Source organism: Vombatus ursinus, unplaced genomic scaffold (genome assembly GCF_900497805.2).
Source record: "Vombatus ursinus unplaced genomic scaffold, bare-nosed wombat genome assembly UNPS02014812.1, whole genome shotgun sequence".
NCBI classification, from domain to species: domain Eukaryota; kingdom Metazoa; phylum Chordata; class Mammalia; order Diprotodontia; family Vombatidae; genus Vombatus; species Vombatus ursinus.
Genome location: NW_020954590.1, coordinates 96,772,874 through 96,785,711, shown reverse-complemented (window position 1 = coordinate 96,785,711; position 12,838 = coordinate 96,772,874).

Genomic DNA, 12,838 nt, shown 5'->3' with positions numbered 1-12,838 from the left:
CTTATAAATAAACATAACATTGAAGAAATGTTTTATAGTATTATTATTTTACTTAAAGAAAATACAGAGACTATCTGGTCTCTGATTTGTATATACCAACCAATAATGTGTTATGCATATAGCCAAAAATCAAATTGACTTTATTTACAAATTTAATATTTCTACTTCACCTGACCTTTATTTCTCCATCCATGATATGACCACTAATAGTCATAGATATAGATACCTCCATTGTAATAAACTGCTATCAAATTTGCATTTCTACTTTCTAAATATTTCCTTGTCATCTAACTTTTTTTTTAGAATTTTTACCAATATATTGCCTTGAATTTTAGTGTTATTATAGTTAATAACAGGCAGCATGGCCTTGGCATTGGCATTGACAATGAGCCAGCTGCAAGGTGAAGAAAAGATGATTTCAAGTCCTGCCTCTGAAACTTATTGTGACTCTAGGAAAGTCATTTAATAACCTTTCAGTGCCCCTCGAGTAACTCTCTAAAACTCCAAGTTGCACAGCACATATCCTTTTGTCTCATACTGGGAGTTTCCTCATTGGACATCCTTATACCAGTGAATAATGATTAGCATTTGTATAGCACTTTAAAGTTGGAAAAGTGCCTCACACATATCTCATTTGATTCTCACAACAACTCTGTGAGGTAGATGCTGTTATTCCTATTTTACAGATGAGAAAACTGAGGCTTAGAGTCACAAGCCAGTAAGTGACAAAGACTTAAACTGAGATCGTCCTGCCTCCAAATTCAATACTCTGGAAATAACAAATTTGATTCAAAAGAAAAGTTAGCTTTTTGCATGTTGTCTAAGGGATTTACCTCATTTCATATGCTATTATCAATCTCTTTTATTTTACTATCAGTCTATATTTTAGAATTGTTTAATAGTTTAGTCATTCATTCAACAAATATTTACTGAATGATACAAGGTGACATGAGTTTGGACATCTTTTTATGAGACCATTTCCAGCTCTAAAATTCTAGGAATATATTAAATAAGCTCTATAGAGGTAACATTTAATTAATTCACACTAATATAACTGTGCTATCCTCTCTTTTGAGCAAGTTGGAGTGGAGGTAAGCTTCAGGGAGAAAAAAGGAGCTGTAAACTGGGGAAGTAGGCAAGGGAAGGGGCTCAGAAATAAACTTTTCCTACAACACAAATGTGCTTATACTAAGCCTAGGTGTGATTAATTTCCTGATAAGGATAAAAATACATTCACCACAGTGCAGAATTATAAGATTCTTAAGACACACCAAGGATGACCATAGAAATTAGAGCTAAAGGGACTTTTAGAGATCACTTAGCCTCACACCTTCATTTTACAGATAAGGAAGATGAGAGACTAAAATGTAAAGTGCCTTACACAAGTTCACACAGGTCATAACAAAGCCAAGATTGAAACACAGGTGTTTCAACTCCAAACTCAGTACTCTTTCCACTATATTATAGTAGATAAAGGTAAATTACACTATCTCAACCACATGAGAATTTAAAATCTCTAAAAACAAGATTTTGTTTCACTCTGCGTTTTTCTAAAATAGCTAGTTTAATAGATTTCATTTTTCCACAGAATCAACTGCTTAGTCTGGCATTGTGTATTCCAGCAGTGTCAAACTCAAATAGAAAGAGATCCCTATGGGTCACATATTAACTTAGAAAACCACAAATTAACATTATAAATTAATGTATCTTATTTATTTTGTTAAATATTTCCCTAATTAAATTTCAATCTGGTTTGGGTCCCACTCTGGAGTTTTGCAGTTCACTTGCCACCTTCAGGCTATGAGTTTGACATTTCTGGCGTAGAAACAACCTCACAAAGACCCAGAAATATTCTTATCTTTATTATAAAACTAAATCTTGGATTGGAGTTTGGTGCCTGGTATGCCAACTTAAGTAAAAGAAGACTGTTAGAAAACTCATAAATAATAAGAATTTTTTTATAACAGATATCTCCAGATGGATATAATTTCTCCCTTCTCTGAACCCTCACAATCCTTTTTTCATAAATCATTACACTAATTAATTAAATCTTTTACCATAAGTATTTATCATTTGCATATCTTATACCCATGTACTCTTTTAGATTATGAATTTAATATTGGCAAACCACCCCAGTATCTTTGCTAAGAAAACTTCGAATTCAGTCAAGAAGAATCTGACACAACTGAATGAGAACAAGAAATAATTTTAATGGGAACCATGTCTTACTCATCATTGTGTCTACCTGTTGTTACTAGCACAGTGAATTAAATAAAATATCATTGATCAATTGAATGTAATAGATTATTAATAAAGTTAGGAATGTCTGATATATATCTCAAACCACAAAAGAGGCAACTATCACTTTTTCCCACAGAAGTCCCTTTGGTATGACTGTCAGAAACAGATGACTAAACTGACAATTAGTTCAAGCCGACAAAAAAGGTTTATGTTACCATATAATTCAAAAACAGATACCATAGTCTCTGTGCCATGATACACAAGCATTTTTCTAAAGAGAATCAGACCTGAAAATTATCTTTAAAAATCGTTCTATTGTTTGCAGAGGTTGATAATGTACTTTTATAAATAACCACAAGAGGTCCCTGTTTTCCTAAAAATAAAGCAAAGTTGTTTGCTTGAAAGCAGTGTAAAAAATTAACGCTGATCTTTAAATTATAAATTTAAACAACCTTATAGTTGGAGACAATAATAGCAATTCATATCTTAACTAATTTGATGGTTTTCGCCAATTAGAGATAGAGATACCATGAGATACTGCTTTTCTTTTAAAAAGGAGACCATTAGCTTAGCAAGCTTGTGACCTGACAAACCTTAATCATGCACTATCCTTTCTCTTTGAAGATAAAGCTTCTGACTCATCAGTGGAAAACTCGCTTTGAGCTATTTTAATTGGTGGTATATTTTCAATTATCTATTTTGCTTCAATCTCAATGTGACCAACAATATTAATAATATCTTACATTTAGATAATACTTTAGAGAGACAATACAACATGGCACAGTGGATAAAGAGCTAGCCTCAAAGCCAGGAATAGTCAGTCAGTCATTAAACATCTATTAAGTGCCTACTATGTGCCAGGCACTAGGCTAAGCACTGAGGATGCAAAGAAAAGTAAAAGACATTCACTGCTCTCTAGGAACTCAAAATTTAACAGAGGAGACAAGATGAAAGTAACTAGGTTGATCTTGATTTGAGTTCTGACACAGTGACAATGTAACCCCAAGTAGGTCCTTTAACCATTTCGCTCTCTGGGCAACTCTCTAAGATTATAAGTTGCAGATAAAGTGTCAACCTGTAGTGGTAAAGGGAGTTTCCTAAAACAACAAAATCATAGCTCCTGTCTTCATTCTTATCCCTATCGTTCAATCCTGCCAACAACCTTTGAGTTATATAGTATTTATTTGTACATAAGCCTGGTTTATCAGGGATGACACTGATCAATTGTGTGAATTTCTGGACCAATCTGACAAGATTACAAAGCAGAGACCTTTGAAAAAAGGGTAACTCCAACATCTATGTGCTTTATCAACTTGTTGAAAAGAAGCACAGAATTCTTCTGAGCTCTATAAATGAGCCTGCAACCAAGAAAATTGACAACTGAGAGTCAAAGTAAATGAACTCTTATAGGAAGAGCTACCTTTTCCTCCAGTCCCTAAAAATATTGTAAAAAGACTTAACCTTTCTTGTTCTGTGCCATGGGGGTAGGAGTGTGCAGTAGATAAATATTTGGATCTTGCCAACTCTGCTTTTGCTGTGACTTGCTCAGATGGTACAGATGAAAACAAATTGAAAGTATTTGTGTAGCACTCCTGCACAATGGTTTTACCTTCCAGGGGAATGGAATGGGTTATTTGTGGGCTTTGTTTTCGTGTTTTTAAATATTCCTATGAGTCCTTTGCAGCTCACATATTTTCTGTGATGGGAAAACTAAACATTTTTCAATACCCAATATCCATATTGTACGTTTAGTGCCTGTGTCTTAGTTGAGGACCCTGTTAACATATATTTGAGGAAATCTAGACATAGACAATATCTAATCTTTATTTGGGTAATTTTCCCCGTGGCAAAACTCCATGGTAGGCAAAAACCAAAGAGATAAACTGTACCTCTTTGATCAGACCCTCAGAAACAAACTGAGTCCATATGAGCACAGAGACTATTAGGGGACATTGAGGCATGTGGTATCTGTAAAATAAATATTAAATATTTATAATACCTACTTCACAGAGTTGTTGAGAAGATAAGATGAGATAATTATGTAAGGTGCTCAGAAAAAGTTGAAGTACTATATAAATTGTCATTTAATATGATGACAATGGCAGTGGTGATGGCAAATTTACCCATAATCATAAACAGTTCATAAACCTAGACTAACATACAATTATAATAAAAAGAGACATGTTAATTTTAGGAAGTAGAATTATAAGATTGAAGCCACAGATAAATCTATTTGTAACTTAAACAATTTGTGCTACTTATTCAGTTCAGGAAAAGTTTCATAGAGGAAATGATGAAATAAAGTGGAGGACATCTTTCACTGTCTAAATCAGGGGGAAACGACAACTAGGTATAGCACTTTCTTGGTCATGCCTCCTGAAGGTGTCACCAAGTAAGTCAGTATGCTAGAGATGAATGCCTCCACATTTGGACAGAAATTCAAACTTACTCTTCCTTTATTCTCTATCTGCAGTTTTGCATTGACCTTGAGGTTGAAGGAAGGGTTTACTTTGACTCACAAGCCCACCCCTCCCATATTTAGACTTAGAGAAAGAAGAAACAAAGCCTTAGAAACCAAAAAGGCAGAAGTTGATGCCCCACAGGAAGTGAAGGGAGGCACTCCAAGAAGTTGTGGATGAATTTCTTTGGACAAATGAGTCAGCAATAGTGGCTGAGCAGTTAACTGGCTGAGCTAAGCAATGAGGCAGGCATCTGCCCTAACATTACTTGTGCATGATTCATCAACACCATGTTGGCCTGGAGCTCTTCTGTCCAGTCCTCATGGCAACAGCCCCCTCCACAAATTAAGTCTCCCTGGTTCCTGAGGCTTCTTCTTTTCTTCTTCCCACAAATCCAAGTGTGAGAGGGGTGAATGTGTGAGTCAAACTGCCTTTATTGGCCCCAGAGTCAGGGAAAGCTCCCTGGTGAGGGCAAGGAGGAGGACAAGGAAGAGGATACTGGAAAATTTCTGCCTAAATCATAAATCATACATCTCTAGCATCTTAATCTCCTTAATGATGTCTGCATAGCCAGGATGTAATCCAATCTATTGACTATCTATTCTACTTTTATGTCACCAGCACATTTTATTAGCAAGCCATCTATGCTTTTATCCAAGTCATTCACTGATGAACATTCTAATCATTGCAGCGCCAAGAAGATGTCCCTGCAGCCCTCCGAAACCACTGAAGACTGCTTTCTGGCATCTGGACATTCAACCAGTTCTGAATCCACTATCATTGAGTTATCATCTAGTCCATGTCTCATCTTCTTGTCCTCAAGAATACCACATTAAATTGTCAAAATGCTTGCTTTAAAATCTGTTCTCCAAAACTCTATCAACCAATAAATCAACAAGAATTTGTTAAATACCTACTATGTGCCAGGTACTGCACTCTAGGTGACAGATAAACAAGGAAAAGAGCAAAAGAGCCCCTGTCCTCAAGGAGTTTATACTTGAACAGGGGATATAACAATGTATACAGGGACATATAAAATACAAAACAAACAGATATAAGGGGAGAAAGCATTAGTAACTGGAGGAGACCAGAAAAGGTTGCACAGAGAAGGTGGTGCTTGAAGAGTATTTTGAACAAATCCAGGGATTCCAAGAGGCAGAGATGAGGAGGAAGAACATTCCAGAGAAGAAAAATAGCCAGCACAAAGAAAAATGTACAGGAGATGGAGTGTCTTGTGTGGAGAATAACAAGAGGATGCTAGTGGTACAATCATAGAGATCAAATAATATGTAATAAGGTGGAAAACATTTAGAAGAGCTTCAAATGTCAATCAGAAGAGTTTATATTTGATCCTAAAGGTATAAAGGAGCACAGGAGTTTATGAAAGAGGCTGAAAGTAGGGGCAATGAAAGCAGTGACATGGTCATACCTGAACTTTGAAAAAATCACTTTGATAGTTGCGCAGTATATAAATTGGAGAGGGAAGAGATTTATTCAGAGATACTGATTATGAAGATATTACAATAGTCTGGCTGGCTGTACAGAGAAGGGAGCATATGCAAAAGATTTTTTAGAGGTAAAAATGATAAAAAAAAAAGTTTAGCAATTAATTAGATATGTGAGGTGAGAGTAAGGAATCAAAGAGAACACTGAGGTTTTGAACCTAGATGACTGAGAAGATGGTGGTATCCTCAATAGAAAAGGAGAAGTTCAGAATAGGAGTAAAACTTAAGGGGTAGATAATGAGTTTTATTTTGGACGCATTGAGTTTGAGGTACCTGTGGACAACCAATTTGAAATGTCCAATAGACAGAATGTAGAGAGGAAAGGGAAAGGAAACAAGCATTTATTAAGTACCCACTATGTGACAAGTACTGTACTTCACTAATGTTATCTCATTTGATCCTCATAATAACTCTGTGAGATCGATGCTATTTCTGTTTACAATGAGGAAACTGAGGCAGAGGTTAAGTGACTTGCCCAAAATCACACAGCTAGTGTCTGGATTTGAACCCATGTCTTCCTAACTCCAGGCCCCATGTATTATTCCACTGTACCACCTAGAAACTGCTAGAAAAAAAGGATCAAGATAGATCCTTGGGGTATACACACTGCTAATGGACATGATACAGATGATGATCCAAAAAAGAATAATAGTATATCACATGCTCTGGGTGAACTTTCCAACTCCCATTCACATAAGTCAGGTCTACAGATCATAGCTACTCTATCTCTTCTAAATGTCTATGGAATCTTTGAGGGATTGCAGTGTCAAGTCAAGTCAACAAGTATTTATTAAGCACTTACTATATACCAAGCACCATACTAAGCCAAGGGTGTACCTTTCTAATACTGTAGCTCAAGAGCCCACAGTGGTATGCTTATCAATATCAATGATCATTTAATTAGCTTTTACAAAGAGATATTTGCTTAGGTAGTATAGTAAGAATTACACCAATCTGAATGGACTTCCTTTGCAACAGCACTCCAGGTAGTTCATTAGCTTTCAAAGATATCTAAATTGACCCAGGATTTTTTTGCACTTAGTATAAACCCTATGTTTGAATGATTGATTCAGTGCAAACATGCAGGCTTTGTTCCCACTTAGGGAGTAGTTGGTACGTGAGTTGCACCTAGAAGAAGGATTTCAACAAGCAGCTATGTGAATGGTATATAATTCAGATATAAGAGAGAGTCTACAGGAACTCACAGTGGTGATAGAAGACAAAAGACCAGAGAAAACCTAGTAGTCAAGTTTGAATAGAACATAGAGTTTGTGGAGAGCAGAGTAAAGTAAGTCTGGAAAGACAGATAAGAATCAGATTTCAGAGACTATGTATTTATATAACACCTACTATATGTCAGGCACTGTGCTAAGAAGCATTTTTTTTACAAATACTATCTAATTTATTCTTCACAACAACCCTGCAAGGTAAGTGCTATTGTTATCCCCATTTTAAAGTTGAGGAGATTGAGGCAAGCAGAGGTTAAGTGACTTGTCCAAGATCTCACAGTTAATAAGTGCCTGAAGCTAGATTTAAACTGGTCATCTTGATTCCAGGCCCAGAGCTCTATCTACTGTGCCACCAGTGCCCTTAAAGGATTTGCACAACCAAAAAAATGTTGAGAACCATTGCTCTGATATACACTAGTTATATGACTCTGGACAAGTCACTTAACCTCTCAGTGTCCCCAGGTAATTAGAGTTACAGACCTCTTTGGGATCTGCACTGGTAGATTTCTGCACTGTAAGAAATTTCTATAGCAGAAGTTCCTTATACCAATTAAAAGCATGGATCTCAAATCTCCCTCCCCCCCAAAAAAAAATTCTAGACATTGAATATTTTTTGAATCAGGGAACTTATGTATTAGGAAAAATATTGGCAGCTGCATAAAGGAGAAGAGACTTTGGAGAAGAGAGAGACTGGAAATAGACAAGTTAGAGGATGATTACAATAGTCCTAGCAAATGGTGATAAGATAAGGTAGTGCTGGTGTGAGAAGAAAGGAAGAAGCATACGTGAGCATTATTGCCAAAGTGAAATAAATAGCGCTGGCCAAAGATAGGATGGAGGAGGGAAGAGACTAGGGACTGGGGTGGGGGGGGGGGGGTGAAGAAAGTGTAATAAAAGATGACTCCAAGGTTTTGAGCTGGGATTAATAGGAGTACAGTACATAAAAGTACATAAATAGGAAAATTGAGAACTTTTGGTAGGAAGATGATGAGTTCAGTTTTCCATGGGTAGGATTTGGGGTGCCAATGAGATATCTAGGTGGAAATACCCAGCAGGCATTTGGAAATGTCTGACTGCAACGTGGGGAAGTAATATAGATTTAGGAATCAGAGATTTTAATTGAAGCCATGGACATAGTGAGAGATTATAGAAGGAGAAGAGGGCCAAGGATAGAGTCTCAGGGGATAGCTACTTTTGTTTGGAGGAGGAGAATGAACAAACTAACAAGGAGTAGTCACAGAGAATGGAAGAAAAACAGGGTTAATCAATGTCCCTGAAGCCAGCAAAAGAGAGAATATCCAAAAAGAAAGAAAAGGAGAGGTATTGAACAGTGTTAGATCCTACAAAAAGGTCAAAAAACATGAGGACTGAAAAAAACTGAAAATAATTTAATGAATAAGAAATTATTTGGTGACCTCACAGAAAGCAAATTCAGTAAATTTGTCACTTCAAAAACCAGACTGCAGGAGATTGAAGAAAGAAAAAAGCAGAATGAGGACATAAAACTATGACTGGGAAAATCATATCTCCCCACCTCCCACCCAAACCCTAAAATACCTCCTAATTCAGTTTGCTGGTGGAGTGATTCTTCAAATCATTTCACCCTGGGCTTTCTAGAGCCCATTGCTGCTTGAGGGACAAGGCAGCTTGAGTTGCCAGTGACTCAGGATCTCAGCAGGTGGGAGAGGAGGAGGAGGAGGTAGTGCTGCCAGCTGGTGCTAAAAACCAAAAGAGTAAGTACTCATATACCACACAATCAGTGCAGATTCTAACTGGCTTCAAAGCAGTAGCACCCTCATCCCTACTTACAGATACAAGCACACACACCCTGAGGCTATGCAGGCTATATGGGGCTATACACACCCTCTTTTTTATTCATTTCTCCTTTTCCTTTTCAAGGATACACTTCTTTGTGTTAATCAGATTTCACCTTTAGAAAAGCATTGACTATTGCTCGTGGATGTTTCCCTTTTTCTTCAGTGTTTTATTACAAAACAGGGCTCTCTACTAAGTAGCTACCCAGCTAATGGACATATGTTAATTCATGCTAAACTATTAAAGATAAACAGTACTTTATCCTTCCTAGTCAAAACATTTGCATTTCAATGGGGCTTCCTGAAAAATCCCTTAGCCAACCCAGTAACAAAAATAGTAGGAAGTTCAAGCCCTAGACAGGCTAAAGATGGTATTTTGACCTAGATTTCTAAACCCTAGGCACTCCTTATCTTATGCCTCATAGGTACACTCAACTTATATATAATGCCAGCACCAAAGTCTTCTCCTTGTTGATGGCCAAATCTGTCTCCTATCTTCATTTTCCAGAATTATATAATAATTTGATATTCAGTTTCCTACTATGGAAAAGTGACGTCAAACCAGATGACCACTAGGGGCTCTTCCAGTTTTTTGATCTTGCATTTTCTAGTCTAATATTCGGTGTGATCTTACTATGTACCCTTCAAGTTATTCAGTCTTCCCAGAATTTGATCATCCCCTTTTAGCCTGTTACATAGGAGCTATATTGGTATTCTGATGCTACCCTCTTGCCCAACAGAATGGTAGACTCACTGCATTATATAAGTTCATTGTTTATGAACTTACTATTTAATATAAACTATACTATAGGACTTATCTACTAAGTCAACATTGTACAGTGAAATGAACAATGGATCAGTCAGAAGTGCTAGGTTCAAATCTTACCTTTGTTAACTTAGTTAAGATCATTTAATCTCTTTGGGTTTCAGTGACATCTACAAAACAACAGATTTGCAAAGAGGTCAATGCCAATAGAATGGATAGATAGATAAATAGATAGATATAGAAATACTTAAATATTTTAATATAAGTTTTTGTTGTAGCAAAGAACTGGAAACAAAATAGGTGTTAACCAATTAGCAAATGACTGAACAAAATATGGCACATAAATACAATGGAATATTTTGTACCATAAGAAATGGATGAATGAAAAAGCATTTATTAAATTCTGTGTCCCAGTCACTGTGCTAAGCACTGGATATATGACACATACAAGTCTGGAACTATCTGGGAAGTATCATGATGGCCTAGTTCTAGGAAAGATAGCATGAAAGCTCACCTATCAATGACCAGGCCCCTAAAGGCAGGAGTTCAAGTTCCAATGGGAAAAGGAGGAAGGCTGAAATGGTGGCAATATGGATAAGGATTCCAAGAAACCTAGGAAGATTTATATGAATTGATGCACGATGAAGTGAGGAGAAGCAGGATAACAATTTATATAATTATGACAATAATGTAAGGGAAAGCAATCCATGCAATAACCAATTAAGATACCAGGAGACTGATGATGAAGCATGTTTGCCACCTCTTAGTGGAGAAGTGAAGCACTAGAGATACAAGAATGAGGCATTCATTTCCAGTCACTGTCATTGTCCAGAATTATTTTACTTATATGTTCTAAGGGAGGATTTCCATTTCAGGGGGAAAGTAAAGTCCATGAGTAGTAAAAGAAGCAAAAGAAGCAGGAGGAGGAGGAGGAGGAGGAGAATGAGAAGAAGAAAAAAAAGAAAAGAAGAAGAAAGCATCAATGAAACATTTAAAAATACATAGGAAAGAGGAGAAGCAAGTTCAAAAGGTTACAAACAGGCAGGGTAGTTTTATTATCATGCCGTATTTACTATACACTTTTTAAAAATTGTATATAAAAGAAGTTCACAGTTTTATATTGTCTTCTTTTTCTAATCTTTGTATATGGAAATGTTCATGTGTGGCTGTGTGTAAGTTCATAATAAAAAAGAAACTATTTTTTTAAAATAAGATCAGACTAAATCACCCTTAGAGTACTTTTGAGCTCTAAATCTCTGATCCTATGAAAATAGATGTTATTGGTAGAGAAAATTTTCCCAAATAAAGGAAATCACAAATTATTCCTTTTGTTGTTACTCAATCATTTTTCAGTCATGTCTAATGTTTCGTGACCACATTTGGGGTTTCCTTGGTAAAGATACTGGAGTGGTTTACTATTTCCTTCTCCAACTCATTTTACAGATGAGGAAACTGAGGCAAAATGGGTTAAGTGACTTGCCCAGAATCACACAGCTAATAAGTGTCTAAAGCCCAGATTTGACCCACGAAGATGAGTCTTCCTGACACCAGGTCCAGCACTCTATATGCTATGCCACCTAGCTGCCCAAAAGATCATTCCTACATGCATAATACAAACATTTCATAAGAATTTTAAACATATTAGTCACCTCAATACCTCACACATTTCTTGATTTTATGATATGCCTGCTTCAAAAGAAATACTTAAAGGTGTTATTGATATCATTCACATAGTACATAGGATATTGAGATAAGAGAAGTTAAGGACAAAACAAGTGAACTACTTTTCTAAAGACCATAAAGACATCTGAAAGAAATAATGAATGTAATAACTAATATAATCCATTAATCTTTCACTCCAACCAAAAAGAGTACTTTTTTAAAAATGCATTTGACAACTGATGTCCACCCCCTCCTTCTTGATATTCTCTCTTGATATTTGGCTTCCGTGACACGGCTTGATTCTGTTCCTACTTGACTGAAGACTCCTCTTCAGTCAGTTTCACATATTCATTTTTCTCCTATGTATGTCACAAGTGTGGCCATCCTCCTATTCTGTATCCTCAGCCCATTCTCCCCACATTTACCACCCCCTTACTGCTTCAATTACAGTATCTATTCAAATGACTCCAAAGTATATACATACAGCCCTGATTACTTCTCTGAACTCCAGTTCCACATTTCTGACTATTTACTTAACATCTACATCTTGACGCTTCATGCACACTTCAAACCCAATATGTTCAAAATTGAATTTATCTTCTGCCTAAATTTTTTTCATCCTTTGAACTTCACTATTTATGTTAATGATGCCACAATCTTGCCATTTGTCTAGGTTCAAAATCTCAGAGATATTTTGACTCTTCCCACTCCCAATATCCAATCAATTCAATACCTGTTGATTCTACCTTGGCAATTTCACATCTTCCCTCTCCTTTTTATTCTCATTACCACCTCCTGATCACCTTTGACTGGACTGTTTAAAAGGGTTGTAACTGATCTTCCTTCAATCTCACTCATTGACGATCCATCCCTTATACAACTGCTAAAATAATCTTCCTCATCTATAGGTCTATATATGCTATTCTTCTGCTCAAAAACCTTCAGTTACTCCTTATTACTTATTTTATATGTATCGGGCATGTACCAAGAAGATTCATAGAAAAAGTACTTGAGTATTTCTTAAAGATGTTAAATCAAGGTCTCCTCTTCCAACTGTACATGCCAGAAGAAGGCCCAAGGGCACTTACACATGAGAAGGAAGGAAATTAAGGGCACATACATTTATTAAGTGCTTACTATGTGCTAGGCACTTTGCTAAAAG